The sequence below is a fragment of the Dasypus novemcinctus genome, chromosome X (genome assembly GCF_030445035.2).
Source record: "Dasypus novemcinctus isolate mDasNov1 chromosome X, mDasNov1.1.hap2, whole genome shotgun sequence".
In the NCBI taxonomy this organism is placed as follows: Eukaryota; Metazoa; Chordata; class Mammalia; order Cingulata; family Dasypodidae; genus Dasypus; species Dasypus novemcinctus.
In genome coordinates this window covers 184,710,203-184,735,249 of record NC_080704.1, presented here as the reverse complement: position 1 = coordinate 184,735,249, position 25,047 = coordinate 184,710,203, and the positions used below count along the sequence as shown (strand labels likewise).

The window sequence follows — 25,047 nt, the reverse complement described above, 5'->3', positions numbered from 1 at the left end:
ATATCTGATAGGAGACGTATATCCTGCATATATAAAGAACTTGTATATCTCAAAAATAAAAAGACAAACAGCCCATTTTTAAAAAATGGGAAAAAGATCTGAACAGATGCTTCTCCACAGAAGAAATACAAATGGCTAAAAAGCACAAGAAAAAATGCTCAAAATCACTAGCTATTAGGGAAATGCAAATCAAAACTACAATGAGATACTATCTCGCGCCCATAAGACTGGCAGCAAGTGCTGGAGTGGATGTGGAGGAATGGGAACATTCATCCACTGCTAGTGGGGATGCAGAAGGTTCCAGTCACTCTAGAGGACAGTTTGGCGGTTTCTCAAAAACAAACTATAGATTTGCCATATGACCTACCAATTCCACTGCTGGGTACATAACCAGTAGAACTGAAAACAAGGACACAAACTGATATATGAACACCAATGTTCATAGCAGCACTATTCACTATTGCCAAAAGTTGGAATCAACCCAAGTGCCCTTCAACAAATGAATGGATAAATAAAATGTGGTATATACATACAATGGAATACTACTCAGCTTTAAGAACAAATGCACTACAAACACATGTGAAACCATGGATGAATCTTCAGAACCATATGTTGAGTAAAGCAACCCAGGCATTGAAGGACAAATACTACATAACCTCAATAACATGAAATAAGTAAACCAAGCTGCCTCAGAGAGCTAGAGACTTGATGATAGGCTTAAAGGATTTTGGGGGTAGAGGAAGGTTGCGAGCTGACACCTACCTGGGTGAAATCTATGAAAAGCTGGAAGTAAGTATTTGTGCAGGGAAGGGATAAAATGGGGGCATAGGGATAACTTTGGGTGGGGTTTTGCAGGCTTGAGTGGGGCTAGGGATGGGAGGATGGGTCAGATGGCCCATGAAATTGGGGTAGGGTGGTGGGAACATTTGAACAAAGGAGATTTTCAAGTATGTGGTTTAAACTATAATGCTGAGAAAACTCTTTAGAAAATATTATAAGGAAGGTAACCTCTTTAAGATGCTTAAGGGGGGCATCAGACACAGGGCAGGCTTCTAGGGAGTGTGTGAGTTCTCATTTTGTTATAGAGGGTTATATCATTGTGTGGAGACCCATACAATGAGAGTGAAGACATACCCACATCCTGGGGAGGACTGATGTTCTCAAACAGGGGGAATTGTGTCTCTCGAGAGAATTGGTGGCTCCCAATGGGTTAGGGCAGTCAAGTATGTCAAGCCCTCAACGTTGTTGCAAGTATCTCTGAATATGGTCCTTTAACTAATGAAGATTGGTTGTCACTGTGGGCCCTGAGGAGAGGGGGAAATAATTATTGAATAGATGGAATCAGTAAAAATGTGGAGCAATGGAAGTGTTCCATAAGATAATGCAATGATGGATATAGGACATGTTAAATTACACCAAAAATGTATAGGGGCCTAAAGGCTAAAATGTAAATCATAATGTAAAACAAGATAACTAAAAATTTAGAAAATTGTGTAGTCTAAAATATAAACCATAATGTAAACCCAAATGGAACCATGTTTGAAAGCTATTGTTTCAATATCTGTACATCAGCTGCAGCAAATATAATATGAACATGTAAAAAGGTCACTGCTGGAATATCCATGTCTACATAAAATACCATGACTTTAAAATGCTGTTTGACCTAAAGTAAGGGGGAAATGGAAAGGAGAAATGAGTTTATATGGCTACGAGTTTCTAAAAAAGAGTCTGGAGGCTGGCAGAAGGTTTGCCCTCATGCACAACTGAGCAGAGTCAGAGAGACAGATAAAGCAGATACAACCCCCAGATATTGGTTCCTTTGAGGGCTAAAGAGACCCATGGGAGTTATGGTCATGGCCGATGGGGTTAACTACCAGGGCAGATGGCCCCTCTTTGGAAATGGTGTTTATGTGTGATGAATCTGGACTCAGATGGGATCTCCCTTCATAAGACTTTCATGCTAATGTGCTGGAGGTGCAGTTAATGTTGGGGTTTAAGATATATTTAGGGGATTTGAATCTCTGGACTGACAATGTGATAGCCAGATCCTGAGCCTCAACAGACTCCAGCACCTACAATCTGATTTATTGGACTTACCACACTCAGCTAAGATGGAGGTGAAGAAGGACAACCACCACACCATGGAGCCTAGAGTGATTACAACTGAAAATGGGAGGATTGCATCCAGCATCCAGGTGGAATCTGAGCCTCCTCTTGACATAAAGGTGCAATGGACACAACCAATCCAGTGTCCACATAGAAGAGGTGGCATTGGATTGGGAAAAGTGGACATAATGGACAAAGGGTATGGGGAAAGGCAGGAAGAGATGAGAGGTGGAGGCGTCTTAGGGACATGGAGCTGCCCTGGATGGTGCTTCAGAGGTAATCACCGGACATTGTAAATCCTCACAGGGCCTACATGATGGAATAAAGGAGAGTATGGGCCATGATGTGAACCAATGTATATGAGGTGCAGAGGTGCCCAAAGATGTACTTACCAAATCCAATGGATGTGTCATGATGATGGGAACGAGTGTTGTTGGGGGGGGGGAGAGGGGGGGTGGGGGGGTGGGGTTGAATGGGACCTCACATATATATTTTTAATGTAATATTATTACAAATTCAATAAAAAATAAAAAAATTAAAAAAAAAAAAAAAAAAAAAAAAAAAAAAAAAAAAAAAAAAGATATATTTAGGGGATTTGAATCTCTGGACTGACAATGTGATAGCCAGATCCTGAGCCTCAACAGACTCCAGCACCTACAATCTGATTTATTGGACTTACCACACTCAGCTAAGATGGAGGTGAAGAAGGACAACCACCACACCATGGAGCCTAGAGTGATTACAACTGAAAATGGGAGGATTGCATCCAGCATCCAGGTGGAATCTGAGCCTCCTCTTGACATAAAGGTGCAATGGACACAACCAATCCAGTGTCCACATAGAAGAGGTGGCATTGGATTGGGAAAAGTGGACATAATGGACAAAGGGTATGGGGAAAGGCAGGAAGAGATGAGAGGTGGAGGCGTCTTCGGGACATGGAGCTGCCCTGGATGGTGCTTCAGAGGTAATCACCGGACATTGTAAATCCTCACAGGGCCTACATGATGGAATAGAGGAGAGTATGGGCCATGATGTGAACCAATGTATATGAGGTGCAGAGGTGCCCAAAGATGTACTTACCAAATCCAATGGATGTGTCATGATGATGGGAACGAGTGTTATTGGGGGGGGGGGAGAGGGGGGGTGGGGGGGTGGGGTTGAATGGGACCTCACATATATATTTTTAATGTAATATTATTACAAAGTCAATAAAAAATAAAAAAATTAAAAAAAAAAAAAAAAAAGGTCACTGCTGGGGAAGGGACAAAGTGTTTGATGTTGGATATGTGGGAGTAACGTATATTGTATATGTGAATTAACATGATCTAAAACTTTTGTGAAGACAAACTTAATAATTAGAAAAAAAAGAAAGGATGTAGACACTGAGGAAGAAATGGGAGAAATTGTCTTGCCACTGTACATACAGGGCAACACATATAGCAGTGATGAAAGGCAAAACATCAAAAACAAAGCTTTTTCATTTTTGATACCTCAATTTATTTTTACTTTATTTGATTTTTCTAAATTAGTATGTATTCTATATCTAACCTTTAAAACCATCACTTTATTTCATTTTACTATTAATGTAACCGGGAAATATATTAGTCTTCATTTTTTAAGAGGTTTTGGACCACAGAGAGGTTTAACTAAAGCAGGGGAGGAACACTGGTGTGGGGTATTAATAATTGGGGGCACATGGTTGGGAGAGAGCTCTCCAGGACATGCAAATAGGGTACACAAAAGTGTTTCAATACTTTCATAGTCATTACAGTTAAAACTGACAACTGAGGGAGTGCTAAGTTTCTAGCCAGGGGAGTTCTATCACATTCCCCAGTGGAATAGCACCAATCCCCCAAGTGCAATGGCAAAGACCAATAAAGAAGAATGTTCCAGCAATGAGCCCTTGATACTGATGACTATGCTCATGAGGCTGTGTGCCTGAAATATGAACTAGGCCTAGAGCTGCAGGGTGCCTAAGTGTTACCTTCTGAGAACCTCCATGTTGCTCAAATGTGGCCACTCTCTAAGCCAAACTCAGCATGTAGATGCATTATCTTCCTCCCAGCATGGGACATGACTCCCATGCATGAGCCTCCCTGATGCCTATGGATTACTACCAAGCACCAGCTGATGATATAACTAGAAAAAGACCTTGAATAAAAGGGTCAACTCTGTCCAGCATAATATCTCACCCTACATGTAATATCAAGTGTTAAAAACTGCTTTTTGACCTTGAATAAAAGGGGGAAATGGAAAGGACAAATGAGTTTATATGGCTATGAGTCTCCAAAAAAGAGTCGGGAGGTCATCAGAGGGGTGATGATTATGCAAGCCTCAGCAGGGTACCAGAGACACCCAAAGTAGATACAATCACAGGTACTGGTTCTCCTGAGGAAAACAGGGACCCATAGGTTCTATGGTCATGGCAGATGGCTCTGGAGTTCAGTGCCATATCAGTTGGACCTACTTTGGAGTTTGTGTCCTGAGTGTGATGGAGTTGGATTCAGATGTGACCTTTCCTTTTTTTTTTAATATTTATTTATTTTCTCTCCCCTCCCCCCCCACCCTGGTTGTCTGTTCTCTGTGTCTATTTGCTGCGTCTTCTTTGTCCGCTTCTGTTGTTGTCAGCGGCACAGGAATCTGTGTTTCTTTTTGTTGCGTCATCTTGTTGTGTCAGCTCTCTGTGTGTGCAGTGCCATTCCTGGGCAGGCTGCACTTTCTTTCGCGCTGGGCGGCTCTCCTTATGGGGCGCACTTCTTGCGTGTGGGGCTCCCCTATGCAGGGGACACCCCTGCGTGGCACGGCACTCCTTGCGCACATCAGCACTGCGTGTGGGCCAGCTCCACACGGGTCAAGGAGGCCCGGGGTTTGAACCGTGGACCTCCCATGTGGTAGATGGATGCCCTAACCACTGGGCCAAGTCCACCGCCCAGATGTGACCTTTCTACACATGCCTCTTCTGTTACTTTTACCAGACCTGTGGTTGGTGCTGGGGTTGGTGTATACTTGGGAGACCTGAATTTCTGGAATGTCCAAGTGACAGCCATGCCCTTAGCCTCAGCAAACTTGCATCTCCTACCTTCTGGTTTATTGGACTTACCCCGGCCAGCTAACAGGGAAGTGAAGAAGGTCATCCACCACAGCATGTTGCCAAAAGTGCCTGCAACCACAAGCAGGAGAACTGCATCATCATCCATGTGGAATCTCAGCCCCTTCTTGATATAGAGGGGGAATGGACATAACCATCTCAGGGTCCACAGGATGGAGGAAAAGAGTTTGGTTTAGAGTGGACTTACTGATATTTTGCTATGGAAATATTGTTATTAGTAGTGGAAGAAATTGTAGCATTGATGTGGACAAAGTGGCCACGGTAGCTGCTGAGGGTATGGAGAGGGAAGAATAGATATGATGTGGGGGCATTTTTAGGACTTGGAGTCGTCCTGGGTGGTACTGGAGGGACAGATGCTGGGCATTGTATGTCCTGCCATGGCCCACTGGGTGAACTGGGGGAGAGTGTAAACTACAATGTAAACCATTATCCATGTGGTGCATCAGTGCTCCGAAATGTATTCACCAAATGTAATGAATGTCTCACAGTGATGAAAGAGCTTGTTGATGTGGAAGAGTGGGGTGAAGGGGGTGGGAGGTATAATAGGACCTCATATTTTTTTAATGTAACATTTAAAAAAATAAAGAGAGAAAAATAAATCATAAAATTTAAAAAAAAGAAAATGCTTAGGAACTAGCTAGAGGTAGTGTTTGCACAGTATTGTGAATACACCAAATGTCATTTAATTGTACACTCTAAAATGGTTAATTTTATGTCATGGAAATTTCATATTAATAACAAAGAAGTCTCTATTATTCAGTTGGAATGAGGACTTAACTTTATCAATTCTCTAAGAAAAAAAAAAAGAACAATAATTCACAACAATTCCATACAATCTCTTCCAGAAAATGAAGAGGAGAGAATATTTCTCAACTCATTGTATGATGTTCATATTACCGTTATATCAAAACCAGGCAAAGACAGTTCAAAACAAGTGAAAACTTCAGACCAATATTCCTCATGAACATAGATGCAAAAATCTCCACCAAAATATTAGCAAATAGAATCCAGCAATATATGAAAAGAATAATACATCATGACCAAGTCGAGTTTCTGTGGCAGAATGCAAGACTGGTTCAATATTTGACATTCAATCAATGTAATTCAACACATTAGCAAACTAAATAATTTTATGATCACCTCAATTGAAGCAGAAAAAGCAATTACTCAATATATAACATCCACTTACTATAAAATCTCTCAGAAAATGAGAAACATAAAGGAGCTTAATCTGATAAAGAGCATCTACAAGAAACCTTACAGATAATATCAGACTTCCTTCTCAGGTTAGAAACAAGTCAAGAATGTCTACTCTCAACATTACTAGACAGCGCATTTGTAGAATACTTCCCATAGAGTAAAGCAAGAAAATATAAATAAAAGTCATACAAATTGGAATGCAATATATAACACTGTCCCTGTTCTCAAAATACACAATTATGTATGTAGACAACCCCAAGGAAACAACAAAAAACTTTTAGAACAAATAAATGAATTTACTGAGGTCCACGAACACAAGTCTACACTCAAAAATTAATTATATTTCCATATAACTACAATAAAATATTGTAAACCAAAATTTTAAAAAACTAACATTTTCAGAAGCTCCTAAAAATGAAGTATGTAGGTGTGATAGTTTGAGACTATATGCACCTCAGAAAATAATATTCTTAAAGCTGGTCCATTCCTGTGGGTGTGTATCTATTGTGGGCAGGACCTTTTGACGAGGTTACTTCAACTAAGGCATGGCCCAAGAGGGGTCTTAATTATCTTACTGGAGTTCTTTATAAACAGATAAATATGGAGAGAGAGACAGAGAGAAAGCCATGAGGTTGGAAGCTGGAAGAGAAGAGAAGGCAGAGACCAGCAGGCACTGCCATGTGCCTTGCCATGTGACAGAGGAGTCCAGGATTGCCAGTAGCCAGTCTTCAGGAAGAAGGTATTGTCCTGGTGATGCCTTGATTTGGACATATCCACGGCCTCAGAACTGTAAGCTTCTAAGCTAAGAAATCCCCATTGCTAAAAGCTAGCCCATCTCTGGTATAGTATTTTCAGCAGCCAAGGCAGAACTAAAACAGTATGTATAAATCTAACAAAACATGCCCAGGATTTGCATGCTGAAAACTGCAAAATGTTCATGAGAGAAATAAAGAAGAACCTAAATAAATGGAGAGACATACTGTGTTCATGGACAGGAAGACTTGACATAATGAAGATGTAAGTTCTCACCAAATTCATCTACATGTTCAAAGCAATGCCAATCAAATCCCCAGCAGGGGAAGCAGGTGTAGCTCAGGTGACTAAGCTCCCACCTACTACACGAAGTTTGCTGGTTTGGATCCTGGTGCCTCCTAAAGAAGACAGCGAGCTGGCCCAATGGGTAGGCCCTATAAGCTGGCACAACAAGAGACACAAGAAGAAAAAACATAATGATAGAAACAGCAAAGCAGGGAGCAAAGGTTCCTAGTGCCTCCTAAAAGAGGATGAGCGGGATGGTGAGCTGGCATGACAAGATGATGGAACAAGAAACACAGGGAGGAAGAACCTAAATGGAGACACAACAAAGCAGGAAGTGGTGGTGCCTCAAGCAATTAGGTACTTCCCTCCCACATCAGAGGTCCCAGGTGTGGCTTCTGGTGCCTCTTAAAGAAACAAGGAAGACCAACAGACACAGCAAGTGAAAAACAACAAGGGGTGGGGAGAAATAAATAGGTTAATTAAATATTAAAAAAAAAAGTCCAGAAGGATTTTTTTGTAGATATAGATAAGCTGATTCACAAAGTTTATGGAAAAGCAAATGAACTAGAGCAGCTAAAATAACTTTTGAAAATGTAGGAATAGTCACAATACCTGATTTTAAGATTTTCTTTAAAGTTGTAGTCATCAAAACAGCATGGTGGGAGTGGATCTGGCTCAGGCAGTTGGGCATCTGTCTCCCACATGAGAGGCCCAGGGTTAGGTTCCCAGGACCTCCTAAAGAACACAAACAATGAACAGAAAATGAGCAGACATAGAGGGAAAAAAAGAACAGACGATGAGCAAAAATGAGCAGAAAATGTGCAAAAAACACAAGCAAAATATTGAGCAAACAACGAGCAGACTGTGAGCAAAAAAACAAGAGAGCAAGGAGCAGATGTGGCTCAAGCAGTTGGGCACCCACCTCCCAAATGGAAGTTCCCGGGTTCTGTTCCCAGTGCATCCTAAAGAAGAAACAGACAACAAGCAAAAGCAACAAGCAGACGATGATACAAAAACAATGAACAGATAAGGGAGCCATCTCAGGGAGAAAAAACAGTGTGGTATTGGCTAAGGGATAAACATATAGATCAAAGGAACTGAACAGAAAGTCCATTAATAGACCCACACAAATATGGTCCATGGAGTGTTTACATAGGCCTAAGACAATTCAATGGAAAATGTTGGAGTTTTCAATAAATGGCATTGAAACAATTAGACATTTATATGTAAAAAAAGAACCTCTACCAACACCTCTCACTTTAGGCAAAATTTAATTCAAAATGTATCATAGATCTAGACCTTAAATGGAAAACTATAAAACTTTTAGAAGAAAAGAGAAAAATCCTCAGGACTTGGAGATAGGCAAATAGGTCTTAGAAATGACGCCAAAAGTGTGATTCATGAAAGAAAAAAAGTGATAAATTGGACTTCCCCAAAATTAAAAACAGTTGCTCTGAGAAATATAGAATAAAACAAGTCAGACTATGGACTGGAAGAAAATATTGAGGGATCATCTATGTAACAGTTGTGCTCCATTGAACCAGCAGCAGCACTCTCGCTGAAAGGGAACTTACATAGATCTACAGCTACCTGGTGACAGGTAGTGAGTAAGAAGTTCACTAGAATATGTCTGCCCCTATGGTAACCACTCTACACATTATATATAGTTAAGGAATAAAGATGGCTAAATGACAGAGGCTTGTGAGCAAGTACTGGGAAAACAGTGGGCTGTATCCCCTCTTCTCAAAACAAGGTGTGCTTGAGGCAGGATGTGCTCAGGTTTACAGCGGCCAAAGCTTCATGTGTTTCCAGGGTGTTATGGGAAGGGCTGTCTGAGCAAGAGAAGGGCACAGGTGAGGTTGACCCTCGATCAGGTAGGAAATGCTATATATATCATATGCCAAAAAAGGACTTGTATCCTGAATATATAAAGAACCGTCAAAACTCAAAAACAAGTAAACAAGTAACCCTACCTAAAAAATGGAAAAAGATGTCAGTAAACACTTCACCAAAGTAGACACATGGATGACAATGCACACATGAAAAATTGTTCTACATCATTCAGCATTCAAGAAATGCAAATAAAACCATGATGAGATATCCTAACACATTTGAGAGTGACCAAAATTTTAAAAACATACTGACATTACTAAGTGCTAGCAAGGATGAAGAACAACTTGAACTTTCATACATTACTTGTATGTAAAATGGTCCAGCTACTGTGAAAAATGATTTAGCTATTTCTTATAAGCCTACACTTACCATATGACTCACCAATCCATCTCCTGGGAGAAATGTTTAAAAAAACCATTCACACAAAAACCTGTATGTGAATGTTTACAGCACATCTATTCATATTGCCTAAAACCTGGAAACAACCCAAATGTCCTGCCGTGGGTAAATGGATAAACAAATTGTGGTGCTTCCATACAATGGAGTGCCACTCAGCAATAAGTAGGAATGAACTCCTGCTGCAATAACTTTGATGCATCTCAGATGCATTTTGCTGAGTGAAAGAAACCAGTCCCAAGAAGTTACACACTGCATTATTTTATTTATATGACATTCTTCAAGAGACAAAACCATAGTGATGGAGAACAGAGGAGTGGTTACCATGATCAGGTGTGGGGCAGGGTATAACTATAAAAGAATAGCACATGGGAGGCTTTTCTTGTGGGGAATGATGGCATTTTCTGTATCTTGATTGTGGTTCTGGTGACACAAATCTATATATGGGTTAAAAGCCTTAAAATTATACAAAAAAGACAAAAATAGTTTTATCAGCTTATGATTTAAAATATTATGATAGAAGGCTGGGTGACTCTATTGATATCAGAAAAACTTGACTTCATAAGGAAGATTACCATGCATAAGTGGAGACATTACATAATGATAAAAGAGTCAGTTCTAAACCTGACAGTCATAAGTGTGTATGTACCTAGAAGTGGAGCTTCGAAATACATGAAACAAAGTCCAATAGAACTGAAAGTAGAAATAGTCACATCTCAAGTTACGTTTGGAGATTATAACACTTCTTTCTGAGTAAATGGTGGAAAAAGAGGACAGAATATTTTTATACTGTTCTGGAAGCAGCAGAGGCACCAGATGAAAGGAAACTGGACCAAGCTCCCTGTTCTTGTTGAGGGCCCTTGAACTTGACCCAAGGATACTTTAAAAAGAAGGAAACCCTGTGAAAAGGTGGAGAAGGGACACCATATTACTTGGCGCTGAAAGGCTACTAGGAAAAAACAGCAGCAGGATCTCTTTCTTAGAGGGGAGTTTGAAGCAGGGATGGGAAGGAAGGTAGGGTCAAGTATAGGGATCAGCATGAAGTATATCTGCGAAAAGTCCTAGGGAGGGTGATGTTTTGGAGAGAGGGAGCCAGTCCCATGCCAAGATTAGAGAATAGAAGAGTTGGAGGACATTGTATACCCATGTGTGCTTAGGATGGGGCTAGAGGCAATGAGAAGTTGGGGAAACAAGAGATGCTGGGGTACAGAGGTTGGGGAGCACAAGCTGCTGGCAGGGCTGGAAAGCCAGGCAGCCATATTGGGATTCGGTGCTCTGGGCAGAGTGGAGTCCACAGAGAAAGATGCCTATGGAGGAGCATGATGATGTCCATATCTGAGGGAGGGTCTCTAGCACAGAGCTTTCCCAGCAGTGCCCAGAGGGGCCCTAGACGTCTGCGGTGGGGTGTCAGGGCCCACGGCACCTAGGAGCAAGAAGTGTTGGTTGGGCATCCAGTCTTCCCTTCAACCACATGGCCTTGCCTGCCTCAAGCCCACGAATTGGGTTTTTGTGGAAGGCTTCAGTTGGAACAAGAGGACCATGTCTAAAACATTGACAGCCACTCTCTAGTATGGGATACATCATGGCACCTCAGCTTCCAGATTCCTGGCTCCAAGATTATCCCCTGCACCTAGCTGTTTGCCACCAGGAACGTTATTCCTGGGAGCGGGAGCTGCCAGCTCCTAAAACAGAAACACTAGGTTGGAGGAAATTAAGTGTCAGGTGAGCGCAAGCCCAGCCTTGGACAAAGGATGTCAACAGTAGAATCTTAATAGTGACCTGAGATAGCAGATGTCGGCCTGAAAATTTATAATATGTGACTGTATACATATTATCAGCCACATATTACATATAGATTTGAGTCGCTTAGTGTATACCCTCACAGTCTGACTGGTGTTGAGTACTTTCTCCCTTTAAAATCTCCCCTGAATTTATTAAACTTAGTGTGATTTTAGTTTCCAACGTGCATGCAGGAGAGGGTATGGAAGCCTATAACATATAGGTCACTTAGCCTCACAATACTCACTTGATTTTCTTGAAATCTATGGCCTAAAGTGACCTTGACTGATGCAGGCTAACCGAATGGCCAGCCCAAGTCCCTCTCCTGATGGTCAGACCCTTGTTTCCTACCCACTGGAAAAGCTCCACCTGGACAGCTGACAGAACTTCACCACCTGTAGTGCTGACACTGAATCTCGTCCTCCACACCCTTCTTCAGCTCTACCCTTAACTCACATCACTACCAACTAGTCCTCCTTTATCCTCAGTCTCAGCAAAGAGGAAGAGATTCTACCTCATCATCCAGTCTTCAGAACTCAGAATCATTATAGATTCTTCCCTGGACCTTTCACACTGAACCTAACTTCCTAAAGCTCTCTCAAATCTGTCTCCTCCTCACTTCCTCCTACCTATAGTCTGAATTAAGAGCCTTGTCATTCCTTTTGTTTGGTTTCATTAGTGTTGTACTCAGAGTATGTTTAATAAATGTATGATGGTTAAATAAGTGAAAGAATGAATGACTCACTCAGTCTCAGAGGGTCAAATTTGCTCTTTCCAGGCATGTAGCTTGCCCCCCTCCACATGGGAAAACCCCCACTTACAATGTCATTCTGGAAATCTCCTCCCCAGATCAAATAACATCTTGAATTTGGAGATGTTCACAACAGAAACGTCCATGCTGTTTCCTGCATTGGACCCTCCACAACCCAGCCACCTGCAGGCAGATTAATAAGGAAGTGCACCATCTCCAGGGTTTTTTTATCCCCCTTGCAGATGGCGGCACCTCAGGCCAAGCCTTTATCTCCTACAGCATCTGGTGGCAACATAGGTCAGTCATCATAGTCACAGGACACTTGTCCCCTGGTGTCCAAGAGCTCAGAATCCATGGGAGGAAACTTAAGCTGGAAACAACATCTGGGTCATTTTTCAAGACATATCCACACCCAACCCTTTATTGTTAAAGTCCTGAGATAATTAGTGTCATGGCTTTCCCTGTATGATTTCCCTGTCTTGCAGCATCACTGTCATCTTCCACCGCCAGTCAGTATTCCAGACCCGTCTCAATTGTCAGTCATCTGCCATCTACCCCAGGCTCTGACATAGCCCCAAAAATGCGGAGGGCACCCAAATACCCAGGTACAAAAATATCAGCCTCCAGCAGGCATCAAGACAGCTTCCAGCCCTGGGACACTGGCAAGAGACCACCAGACCGCTAGAGTATTCAAGAGATGTAGCTCACCCAGATTTATACAGGGGAGCCAGCAATACTCCTCCTGACAGGTGATAGGGAGGACTGTAAGATAAGGAGGGGTGTCTACCATGATTTTAATCTGTTCTTCTCATAGATGATGCTGCATCTTCCAGCTGGTGATGATGGTGTGGAGATTTCCCAAGCCCACTCATGTAAGTTGTCCTATAACCTCCACTCAGATTACACGCCTCTCTCCTCCTGGTCCCTTCTCCATCCTGTCCTGAGCACTGGGTTACAGCCCTGTCTGCCAGCCTGCCTGGGTCTCTCTGGACTTGGTCTTGCATGTGCTCTCTCTCCTGGACTCTGGCACTTGCTCTCCCCTGGATCCTCCCTAATACCCCTGGCAGTTTGGGAGTGTCCTGTCTGGCCCCATTCCCTTGCTCCTGCCCATTCTGACTGAATCCTTGTTTCTCAAAATAAAGGCTAAGTGCCTTGTTGACATTTCAGAATTCTAAATCATACACAGATGATTCCTGTTACTGTCTTGTTATACTTGTGGAGTGTATGTAATGGACAATGCTGCATAAATTCAGATTCAAATGGATAGAGGATTAATGTTCACTTAACCTAATTAGAAAATGGGAGCCACATTAAAATAACACTGAAAGAATATCTTTACCAACAATCGTGATGAGAATTTAAAGATTAATAAAATATTTGTGAGAGTGTGATCTACTCACATTAATTTGGATGAATACAAATTGGTACAGCATTTTTAGAATACAATTTTGTCAAAATTTATACAAATTTAATCTATTCTCATGCTTTCCACTTTAACCCAATATCCATATTAATTAACATGTCTTTCTTATTAGAAAACATGCATATTTGTCTGAGAACTCATGTTCGAAGATGTTGATTTCATTTCTATTAACCATACAACAAATGGGAAACAACTGATGTGTCCATGAAAAGAATAGCTAAATTAGTTATGGCAGAAACACACCTTAGAATTCTAAGGAGTAGTTACAAAAGTGACATGGATCAGGCCGTGTTCCAGAGTTGGGCAGGAGGGGACACTGGGGAAAACAAGGGGAAGATAGCTGCAGTGTGAGAAAGCACTGGGAGTGGACAAAACATCTGGCATCTGGGCAAAGTCAGTTCCCAAGGAACACTGGGTCTTGGTCAGGAGGACCCTTGGTAAATAAAGCCCACAGATAATCCCCAAATTGTGTTTTATTCAAATTTCTACCTTCCTTCTTTAAGTCTGATTTTAGTGCCTTGGCCAGAAGGTCCTTTGTGTCTCCTGAGAGACACCATGGAATAGTGAGAAGAGAAATGCATTAAGACATGGGTTTGCCTCAAGCTGAGTGGGGAGTGGAAACATTGTGGACTCTAGATGAACTTAGTCCAGGGATCTAGTCCCAGCCTTGCCACTTAGCAGTACCCAGCTCTATGAGTCTTAGGTTCTTCATCTATAAAATTGGATTGATATGGACTGTAGTTAGGATGAAGATATTGACAATATTCTCTCATGCACATATTTAGTGTATTTAAAATAGAAAAGCCATTTTTTCAAATACTGGGTAAAGTACAATCTTTTAAAATAAGAGTAAAATATCTATTATTGTTTTCATATAAATTGTAAGCTAAGGGCGAAAGCATTTCTCAAAATAAATAAAGACAATGCTACTAGTAAATGAAATTTGTAAAAAAAAAAAAAAAAAAAAGCTATGTCTTGTTGGACTACTGGGGTGCATGTAATGGATGTAAACGCCCTGGCACAGAACATGGCATAAATTGGATCTTCATTGCATGGCAATTCTTTCTATTAATATTTTGGTCCCAGACCCCAAGTCCCTCTCCCTTGGAATTTTTGTTTTTGTTTCCCAGATCTCATATAAAATGCAGTTTAATAGGACATGGAATACTAAATCACCTAAAAATGCTGCTCTGTAAATAAAACTCAGGAAATTTTTCCTCTTAGAGGATATATAATTTGGCTTGGATTTTGGGGCATCTTTTCCAGCTGGACAAAACTCAAAGTGCCTAGATTTTGCATCAAGGACCTATTCATTCCCTCCCAGCTGCTCTTCCAACAAAACCACTATTTCCTTTAATTTTACCCCCACTAAAAACCAATTTTCTTTAACCTCAGCCCCATTTGGAAAGCAACATCAGCATTGTGATGTAAGACATTCTCTGGAAAAGTATCCCCTCATAATCAACCAATAAAAGACAAATTCCACTTGCTTGGAACTCAGGAAGACAATAGAGACTGGAGAAAAATGCCCCAAACACTGAATCAAAGAAAAACAAAAATAATCTCCAAGATCAGGTAGGAGATTTTCATCCAGGACCTGTTAGTCCAGAACCCTCCCTTCACTCAGTCCTGTGCAGCGTGGGAGTCTCACAAAGGCAGGAGAGCCAGGGTTCCTCTTGCTGTTGATGCAGACCATAGAGCCACTTATGGCAGTGATTTAGAGCCCCACATGTATCCAAGCACAGGGACCCAGGTTTACAGAGACTCAGATTGGAGCACAAGCATCTGAGGAGTACTACATACAAAAGGGCCCCTAGGAATGATATCATCAATGTGGCAACATAAGACATCCCCTGAAAGGACTCCCTGGAGATTTAGTAAATAAAAAGACAAATCCCACTTGCTTAGAACTCTGGAAGATGGTAGAGATTAGAGAGGAATTCCACAAATGCTGAATCAAAGAATTGGAATAATCTCAGGTAAGGGAATTTTGTCCTGTACTGATGGTTGTTTCCCACTCCCCTCCCCCTCACTTGATCCCATGAGGCTTGTGAGTCATGAAGAGGCATCACCAACTGGATCCCTCCCAATGTGAACAGAGACTGCAGAACAACTCACAACAGCAAGTTAGAGCTCCATGCATATCCTGGCACAGGAACTTGAGTCTTTAGAGAGCCAGGGTAGAACAAAAGCTGCTGAGGAGTGTTGCACACAAAAGGGCCCCCTGGGGGGAAAGAGAGAGAGAGCACAATGGAAGAACTGGTAAGAACTGTTGTGCCATCATTCAATCCAGTCAGGCAGCTGGACCACCTAAAGGCAAAATAGACTTTTCTGAAATGATCTACCTTTCTGGGTTGACCCCATCTGGCTCTCCAGGGTGGGATATCCCAACAGGGAAGAAACTGGAGGCAGAAAAGACAAACAGTAAAAAAGGGGTGTTAAACTGAACTGTTGTAAGATAGGATGGGACTCTCAACCGAAAAGTGTAAGGAAAATGGGGCACTAAGTGAAGGAGAGAATTTAAACAAATCACAGGAGCTGGGGAAAAAAAGTCTGCACAAAAACAAACAGAACAGATAAAAATTATCAGAGAAGGAATGGAAGCTTTTGGCTAGGGATGAAATAATTGCACAAACAGTGCACTCTTAAAAATTGGACCAAATTACCAGGGCAGGAAATCATATGAAAAAAAGCTGAGAAAATCTGAGTAGTTAAACACAGACTATTCTAAAGGTCCAGAATAAGTTAGACCAAGCATCAAAGAAGAGCCTTAGCATAAAGCCAATCAACAATACAACTCTAGATAAGAGGAAAAATGACCAGTTTACTCATTCAGATAACCAGATGCCTAGACATCAACAAAAATTTACAAGTCATACTAAGAAACAGGAAGATATGGCTCAGTCAAGGAAACAAATTAAAATTTCAGAGGAGACCCAGAAGTTGGAAAATCTAATCAAAGATTTTCAAACAAATCTAAATCGATTCAAGGAGATCAAGGAAAAATGCATAAAGATAAAAGGATAATAGGAAGACAATATATGAACATAAAGAGGAATTTGAAAGCATGCAAAGCAACATAACAGAAATTATGGTTTTGAAAGGCATAATAGTACAGATTAAAAACACACCAGAGTCATACAACAAAAGATTTGAACAGACAGAAAAAAGGATCAGCAAACTAGAAGACAGGACAAATTAAATCATACAGTCAGAAGAACAGATAGAATAAAGATTAGAAAAAATTGAGCAGTGTCTCAGAGATTTGAGACACATACTCTAAGACACATACTAATCAGAATGTCAAATGCCAAAGATAAAGACAGAAATCTGAATGCAACAAGAAAAAAATAATCACATACAAGTGATCCTCAATAAGACTAAGTGCCATATTCTCATCAGAAACCATGGAGGTAAGAAGGCAGTGATACGATATATTGAAGGTACTGAAAAAAAACCAGCCAGCCAAAAATTCTTTATCCATAAAAACAGTCCTTTAAAAATGAGGGGGAGTTTAAAATATTCACAGATAAACCAAAATGGGGAGAGTTTATCAACAAGAGACAAAAAGACTTACTAAAAGGAATTCTGCAGGTTAAAAGGAAAAGACATGAGAGAGTGGTTTGGAGTAGTGTGAAGAAATGAAGATCATCAAGAAGGGTAACCAAAAGGGTAAATGCAAAACCCAATATACAACTCTACTCTTTAATTCATATAAGAATCAGAAAACAATTGAAAAAGAAAAAGGTATATTTCCTGATAACAGACATGCAAAATATAAAGTGGTAAAGTGGAACAAAAACAACATAAGAGGGGAAAACTCTGGCATAATTGAAGGAAGAAATAGACAACTCCACAATAATAGTTGGAGAGTTCAATATACCATTCTCATCAAATAAGAGAACAGATAGACAGAAGATCAATAAGGAAACAGAAAACTTGAATAAGATAAATGAACTAGAACTAAAAAACATATACAGAATGTTGCACCACAATATGGCAGGATGTATGTTCATCTTAAGTGCACCCACATCATTCTCCAGTATAGATAACATGTTGGGTCACAAAACAAATCTAAATAAATTTTAAAATATTGAAATAATACAAAGCATCTTCTTTGACCATAATGGAATGAGGCTGGCAATCAATAACAGTCACAGAACTGGAAAATCCACATATATATGGAAGTTAAAAAACACTCTCTTATACAAACAGTGGGTCAAAGAATAGAAATTGCAAGGGAAATTAGTAAATATATTGAGATTATTGAAAATGAGAACTAACTCCAAAGGAAGCAGAAGGAAAGAAATAACAAAGATTAGAGCAAAAGTAAATGAAATTGAGAATAAAAAACAACAGAATTAGCAAAATCAAAAGTTGGTTATTTGAAAAGATCAATAAAATTGACAAACCCTTAGCTAGAATGACAAAGAAAAAAAGAGGAAAGATGTAAATAAATCAGAAATGAAAGGGAGAACATTACTACTGACCCCACAGAAATAAAAAGCTTCATAAGAGGATGTTATGATCAACTGTTTGCCAACAAATTAGACAACCTAGATGAAATGACAGATTCCTAGACATGAACAAACAACCTACACTGACTCTAGAAGAAATAGAAGAGCACAATAGACAAATTATAAGCAAAGTGATTGAATCAGTCATCAAAAATCTCCCAACGATGAAAACGCAGGACAAGATAGTATCACAGTTGGATTCTACCAGTCATTCCACAAAGAATACCATTCTTGCTCAAACATTTCCAAAATATTAAAGAGGAGGGAACAATACTTACTTCATTCTATGAGGCCAACATCACCCTAACACCAGGTAAAGATACTAAAGAAAAGAAAATCAGATCCATTTCTCTTATGAATATAGATGCAAATATTCTCAATGAAATATTTGCATATTGAATCAAACAGCACATCAAAACAATCATACAACATGACCAAGTGGGTTTTTTCCCAGGTGTGCAAGGGTGGTTCAACACAAGAAAATCAGTGTAATATACCATGTTAACAAAAGGAAGAGAAGTAATATGTGATCTCAATTGATGCAGTAAAGGCATTTGACAAAATCCAGCAACCTTTCTTGATAAAAAAAAAACACTTAGAAAAATAGGAATAGAAGGAAACTTCTTCACCATCATAAAGGAAATATATGAAAACCCCACAGCTAACATCATATTCAATGAAGAAAGACTGAAAGCTTTCCCTCTATGATCTGGAAAAAGCAAGGACTTTCACCAATGTTATTCAACATTGTACTGTAAATTCTATCCAGAACATTTAGGAAAGAAACCGAAATAAAAGGCATCCAAATTGGAAAGGAAGAAGTTAAACATTCACTATTTGCAGATGAAATTATGTTACACATAGATAGTTCTGATAAATCATAAACAAAGTTACTAGAGATAATAAATGAACTCAGCAAAACAGCAGGGTACAAGATCAACACACAAAAAATCAGTATATCTATACAATAGTAATGATCCATCCGAGGAGGAAATTTTTAAAAATCCATTTACAATAGCACATAAAAAATCAAATATCTGGGAATAAATTTAACCAAGCATGTAAATTACTTATACACAGAAAGTACATAATGTTGCTAAAAATAAATCAAAGATCTAAATAAATGGAAGGACATTCTGTGTTCATGGACTGGAAAACTAAATATCATTAAGATGTCAATTCTAAACAAAATGATTCACAGCTTCTAAGCACTCTCAATTAAAATACCAACAGCCTCCTTAGCAAAAATGGAAAGCCAATTATATTAGTCAGCAAAAGGAGTACTGATGCAAAATATCAGAAATTGGTTGGTTTTTATAAAGGGTATTTATTTGGGGTAGGAGCTTACAGATACCAGGCCATAAAGCATAAGTTCCTCCCCTCACCAAAGTCTATTTTTACATGTTGGCACAAGATGGCTGCCGATGTTTGTGAGGGTTCAGGCTTCCTGGGTTCCTCCGGGCCCAGCTTCTGTTTTCTCCACAAGGACAACTGTAGACTATTAGGCAAACAGTTCTGTCTCTTTCCCTGGGGCTCTAGCTTAAGACTTCAGCATCAAACTCCAACATCAAAACTCCAACATTAAGAACCATCAACTCTGTTCTTGGTCATGCCACCAAGGGGTGGAGACTCAACACTCTAATCATAACTTGGTCATTCCCAGGTTACAGATCAGATTAAAAACATAATCCAACATCTATTTTTGGAATTCACAACCATATCAAACTGCTACACCAATTATCAAATTTATTTGGAAGAGTAAGGGACCCAAATAGCCACAAATATATTGAAAACAAAGAATGAGGTGGGATGATCCACCCTTCCTGACTTTAAAATTTATTACAAAGCTATAGTGGTCAAAACAGCATAGTAATGGAACAAGGATAGATACATAAACCAATGGAATTGAGTTGAGAATTCAGAAATATACCCTCGCATCTATCATCAATTAATTTTTGACAAGGATGCCAAGTCCACTCAATTGGGAAAGAATACTCTAACAAATGGTGCTGGGAGAACTGGACATCCATGTACAAAAGAATGGAGGAGGACCCCCATCTCATACCATATACAAAAATTAACCATAGACCTAAATATAAGAACCAGGACTATAAGACTCCTAGAAGAAAATATAGGGAAGCATCTTCAGGGTCTTGGATTAGGCAATGGTTTCTTAGAATTTTCATCCAAAGCACAAGCAACAAAATAAAAAATAGACAAATGGGCCCTCTCCAAAGTAAAAACTTTTGCACATCAAAAGTCTTTGACAAGAAAGTGAAAAGAGAGCCTACTCAGTAGGAGAAAATATTTGGAAACCATATATCTGATAAGGATTTAAAATCCAAAATATATAAAGAAATCCTACAGCTCAACAAAAAAATAGACAACCCACCTAAAAAATGGGCAAAAGACTGAATAGACATTTCTCCAAAGAGAATATACAAAGGGCTAAAACGCACGAGAAGATGCTCAGCATCATTAGCTTTTAGGGAAATGCATATCAAAATCACAACAAGGGAAGTGGATGTGGCTTAACCAGTTGGGTGCCCCCCTACCACATGGGAGGTCCAAGGTTTGGGTCCTGGTGCCTCCTAAAGAAGATGAGCAGACACTGTACCCACTGCAAAGGGATAGACACCACACCTGCTGCAAAGAGCAGACACCTAAATATGCGGATCCACAAGCCAGCAGATGCTGCAGCCTGCAGAGAGCAGATGTGACTCAGGCTGTTGGGCATCCCCTCCCATGTGGGAGGTCCCAGGTTCAGTTCCTGGTCCCTCCTGGAGAAGGTGAGCAAAACACAATGAGCAGACAGATGAGTGAACCATCTGGGATAGGGGTAATAAACTTTAAAAATAAAGTAAATTAGTAAATATTTATAAAAAATACAATCAGATACCTTTTCACATCCCCTGGTATGGCTACTATTAAAAAAAAAAACAGAAAATTACAAGTGTGGTAGAGGATGTGGAAAAATAGGAACACATTCATTGCTGGCGGGAATGTAAAATGGAGTAGCCATTAACGTAAAATGGAGCAGCCACCATGGAAGGAAGATTGGCAGTTCTTAAGGAAGCTAAGTGTACAATTACCATATGACCTGGCCATCACTCTACTAGTTATATACCCAGAAGTATTGAAAGCAGGGACTTAAACCGATATTTGCACACTGATGTTCATAGCAGCATTGTTCACAATTGCCAAAAGATGGAGGGACCCCAAACGTCTATTAACAAGGAATGGATAAGGAAATAGTAGTGAAATCCTATGATAGGATATATTCAACATTAAAAAGGAATGTGATCCTGAAACATGTGACAACATGGATGAACCTTGAGAACATTACACTGAATAAAATAAGCCAGACACTAAAGGACAAATACTGTGTGAACTCATTGATATGAAATAATTAGATAAGCAAACTCACAGTTATAATCCAGAATATACATTACTGGGGCTGCGTTTGAGGTAGGGAATGGGGAGTTAATGCTTAATATGTACAGAATTTCTATTTAGATCCATTGTAGAGTTGTGGAAATGAATGGTGGTGATGGTAGCACAATATTGTGTGTGTAATTAGCACTGAACTATATATGTGAATATGGTTAAAAGGGGGAATTTTAGGTTGTATATATGTAACTAGAGTAAAAATGGAAAGATAAAATTTAGGACTGTATAACAGAGTGAACCTTTTTGTAAACAATGGACTGTAGTTAATAATACAATTATAAAAATTATATTTCATGAAATACAACAAATATATCACACTAATATGGGTTGTTAATAAAGTGGAATATGAAGAAAATATACCCCACTATAAACTATTTTATAATTCTACTATAATATTCTTTCATCAGTTTTAACAAAGGTACCACACTAATGCAAAGTGTTAATAATGGGAGGGGGCATATGGGAAAGATGTTTTTATACGATTTTTCTGTAAATCTACAACTTTTGTATTTAAAATTTTAAAAAATCTAACAGTTGCTTGTAGGACATTTTGTGGCACAAAAGAATGATTCAAAACATGGTGATGTCATCTCTCTCTTTAAAGATCTTTTCCTCCATAATTTTCAATGACACAAGTGGCAAATGATATTTCATTGCTGATTTAATAAGCATTTTCCTGACTTCTAGTAATGTTAGTAATATGGAGCATCTTACAGTATGTTTATTGTCCATTTGCATATTCTAGTCTGAATTGTTTGTTCATATCCTTTATATTTTTTCAATTAATTTGTTTTACTTATTTATAGGACCTGTTTACATTAATTTAAAATTGCTCTTTGTGTTTTTCAGTCATATATGTGAATAATATTTCCTTCCATGGGTATGTCAGTGTATTTTTATATCATTTACTGTGTCTTTTACCATATGAAAACTTTCAATTTAGTCGTGGTTTTTTTTGTCATTTCTTTTATAAGTTTTTGGTTTTGTGTCCACTTACCTGGAAGGATAAACTAGGGGCTGTTGATTTATGAATGTATTATTGGAGCTGGTATGACCATTGCTATTCTATGGATTCTGAATTTACAGCCAAGTGTAAAAAAAACAGTAAACTCAACTAGATAATGTTTTTAACTAGCAATAGATTCATAAGATGGCTGCATGATTTACCGAAAAAAAATGTCCCTTTAATGCCATGGGTTCCAGCTTTCCTGGGCCAGGGAAAAAAAGAGCCAGGCTAGTGGCTTCTGGGCATCACTTGAAGGGAGTTTCACCCTTATTTGTCAGGAAATCCTTGCAGATGATGTGTATAAATCATCCAGTTCGTGAACTGGGTTCAATTGCACTGAGACCCAAGTGCAGCTGACCTCCCATACCTGCCCCAGGTGATGAGTTCCTTCTTGGTTAGCCCTGGTCCAAAACTACCTGCCCAGAGCCACTTTCCAAGCCAGGATTTTCTCATTTATGTATGTTTTAATTTCTCCTACATTTTTGAATAGACTCAGCAAATCCGGGTATGACAGCCTAAAATTATATGGAAAGCCAAGAGTTAAACATATTTTTTCTCTTTTACTGTTGAGATCTTTCACATTTCCAGGAAGATTCCTATGCCAGTGCTGTGTTATCTTGTTCCAGATCACAAAATAAGATGGAAGGTTTCCCAATTTGTTTTACAAAATAAAATTCTACCCCTGTACTGGATAAACAGCAGTAAATGTGTAATCAACGTCATTAGTAAACTTGATTCTGAGGCTAACAAACCTTCTATTATTAAAAGGAACAACTTTTGAAAAGTACCAAAAAGATTTATATCTAAGTCACTCCTATAGAACGGGAACAAAGGGCATTAGCTGCTATATCCCCCAGTCCCAGCCTGACCCTCCACTACTTTGATCTCTGACTTCCCTCTTCAATCACAGAGTGGCAAATGGGCCTGGGATTTTACCAGGGGCAGGGGAAGCTTCTGGACGAGGCTCTCAAATGTCCTCTGGTCCTAGCAGGAGTTCACCTGTGGTGGTAATTCTGGTCTGGGCTCTCGCTTCCTCGTCTCTCAAAGCATCTTCATAACATGGAAAAGCACTGGGGACAGTATTATTGATCTTGGCCAGAAGCTCCAGGACCTCCATCTTGCTGGTTTTGGCGTGGGCCCTGGGACCCCACAGGAACTCCTAGCCTGCAGGCTTATTGCCGGGTACCTGCCGGTACAACAGGTACTTCTCCCGCACCCAGTCTCTGGTGAGTAGCTTCCAGGGCTCCCCGTAGCTGAAGTGCTCCCTCCCTGGATACATCCCCATCACACTCAGCACTTCCCAGATCTCCTTCTCAGGGACAGGATTGCCTTGTAGGAAGATCACACCCAGGACCGTCACCAGGAGGCCAGACTTGGGCATGCTATGACCATCACTCAGGGTCCCATCGTAGGTGAGGCCCAGCGTGCTGACAAGGACATAGCACTGGCTGGCGGGATCCACTTTCTCCACGTCGATGCCAGAGACCAGCTGCAGGCCCTCAGAGGCTTCCCCAGAGACCAAGGAGAAGCTGTCCTTGTCTGTCTAGGGACCATCTTCAGCATTTCTGCCCCTGTGATGGGCTCCTTGGTTTGATACTCGAGGAGCAGGAACTTCACCAAAATGGCCACCTCCTTGTCTAGCAGGACTCAGGCAAGGACTTGGCATGCAGAAGGCCTGCAAGGTGCTCCGGGCCTCCTCTTCTTGGCCCCGTACACCCTCAGGGTGTGACCTCCCCTTGCCTCCTGGCACTGCCTGGGCCTCCTCTGCTTAGCTGACCTGAGGAAATCTGCCTCCAACTAAGGCCCAAGTGTCCTGGATCCTGGAGTCCCTGTAAGGAGAACTGAGGGGCACCACAGGCTGCCGACAGGAGGCGGGCAGACAGGCTGCCGACAGGAGGCGGGCAGACAGGCTGCCGACAGGAGGCGGGCAGACTCTGTGGGGTCCCCGTTTTTCCCTGGTGGGTGGTCCCCACAGTGCTCACTCAGGGTCTTCCCTTTCCCTGGCAGGGCCTGGGCGCATCCACAGGAGTCACCTCCCTGACACTAATGTGGATGAGGAGAGGCGACTCCAGGACCAGCCACACCTGCCCAAGGCCCCCAGGGGTGACAGCAAGGGCTGGATGAGCTCACCTGGAAACATGGATGATCCTGAGACTGTTCTCACTGCTGACCTGAGACGGGCCCCTGTGACCAAAACGCCCCTCCCCCAGGCTGCCCAGATGGAAGTCAGGAAGCACCACGTGTGTCCACACAGCACTGAGGCTTCCAGGAACGGATCAGGCGCAGGGCGGAGCTGGGCCGGTCCCTCCTAGGGTGAGGGGACCACTAAGGGCTCCCATAAGAGCCTCCCTCGACTGGGCAGGGCCAGGGGCTCCACCC

At 40.7% G+C, this 25,047-nt stretch overlaps 1 pseudogene; it reads right to left on the bottom strand.

The window, feature by feature from the left end:
- Window positions 1-23,635: 23,635 nt before the first annotated feature.
- LOC101437171 (melanoma-associated antigen 10-like) lies at window positions 23,636-24,808 on the bottom strand (annotated as a pseudogene).
- Between the last annotated feature and the right edge of the window lie 239 nt (window positions 24,809-25,047).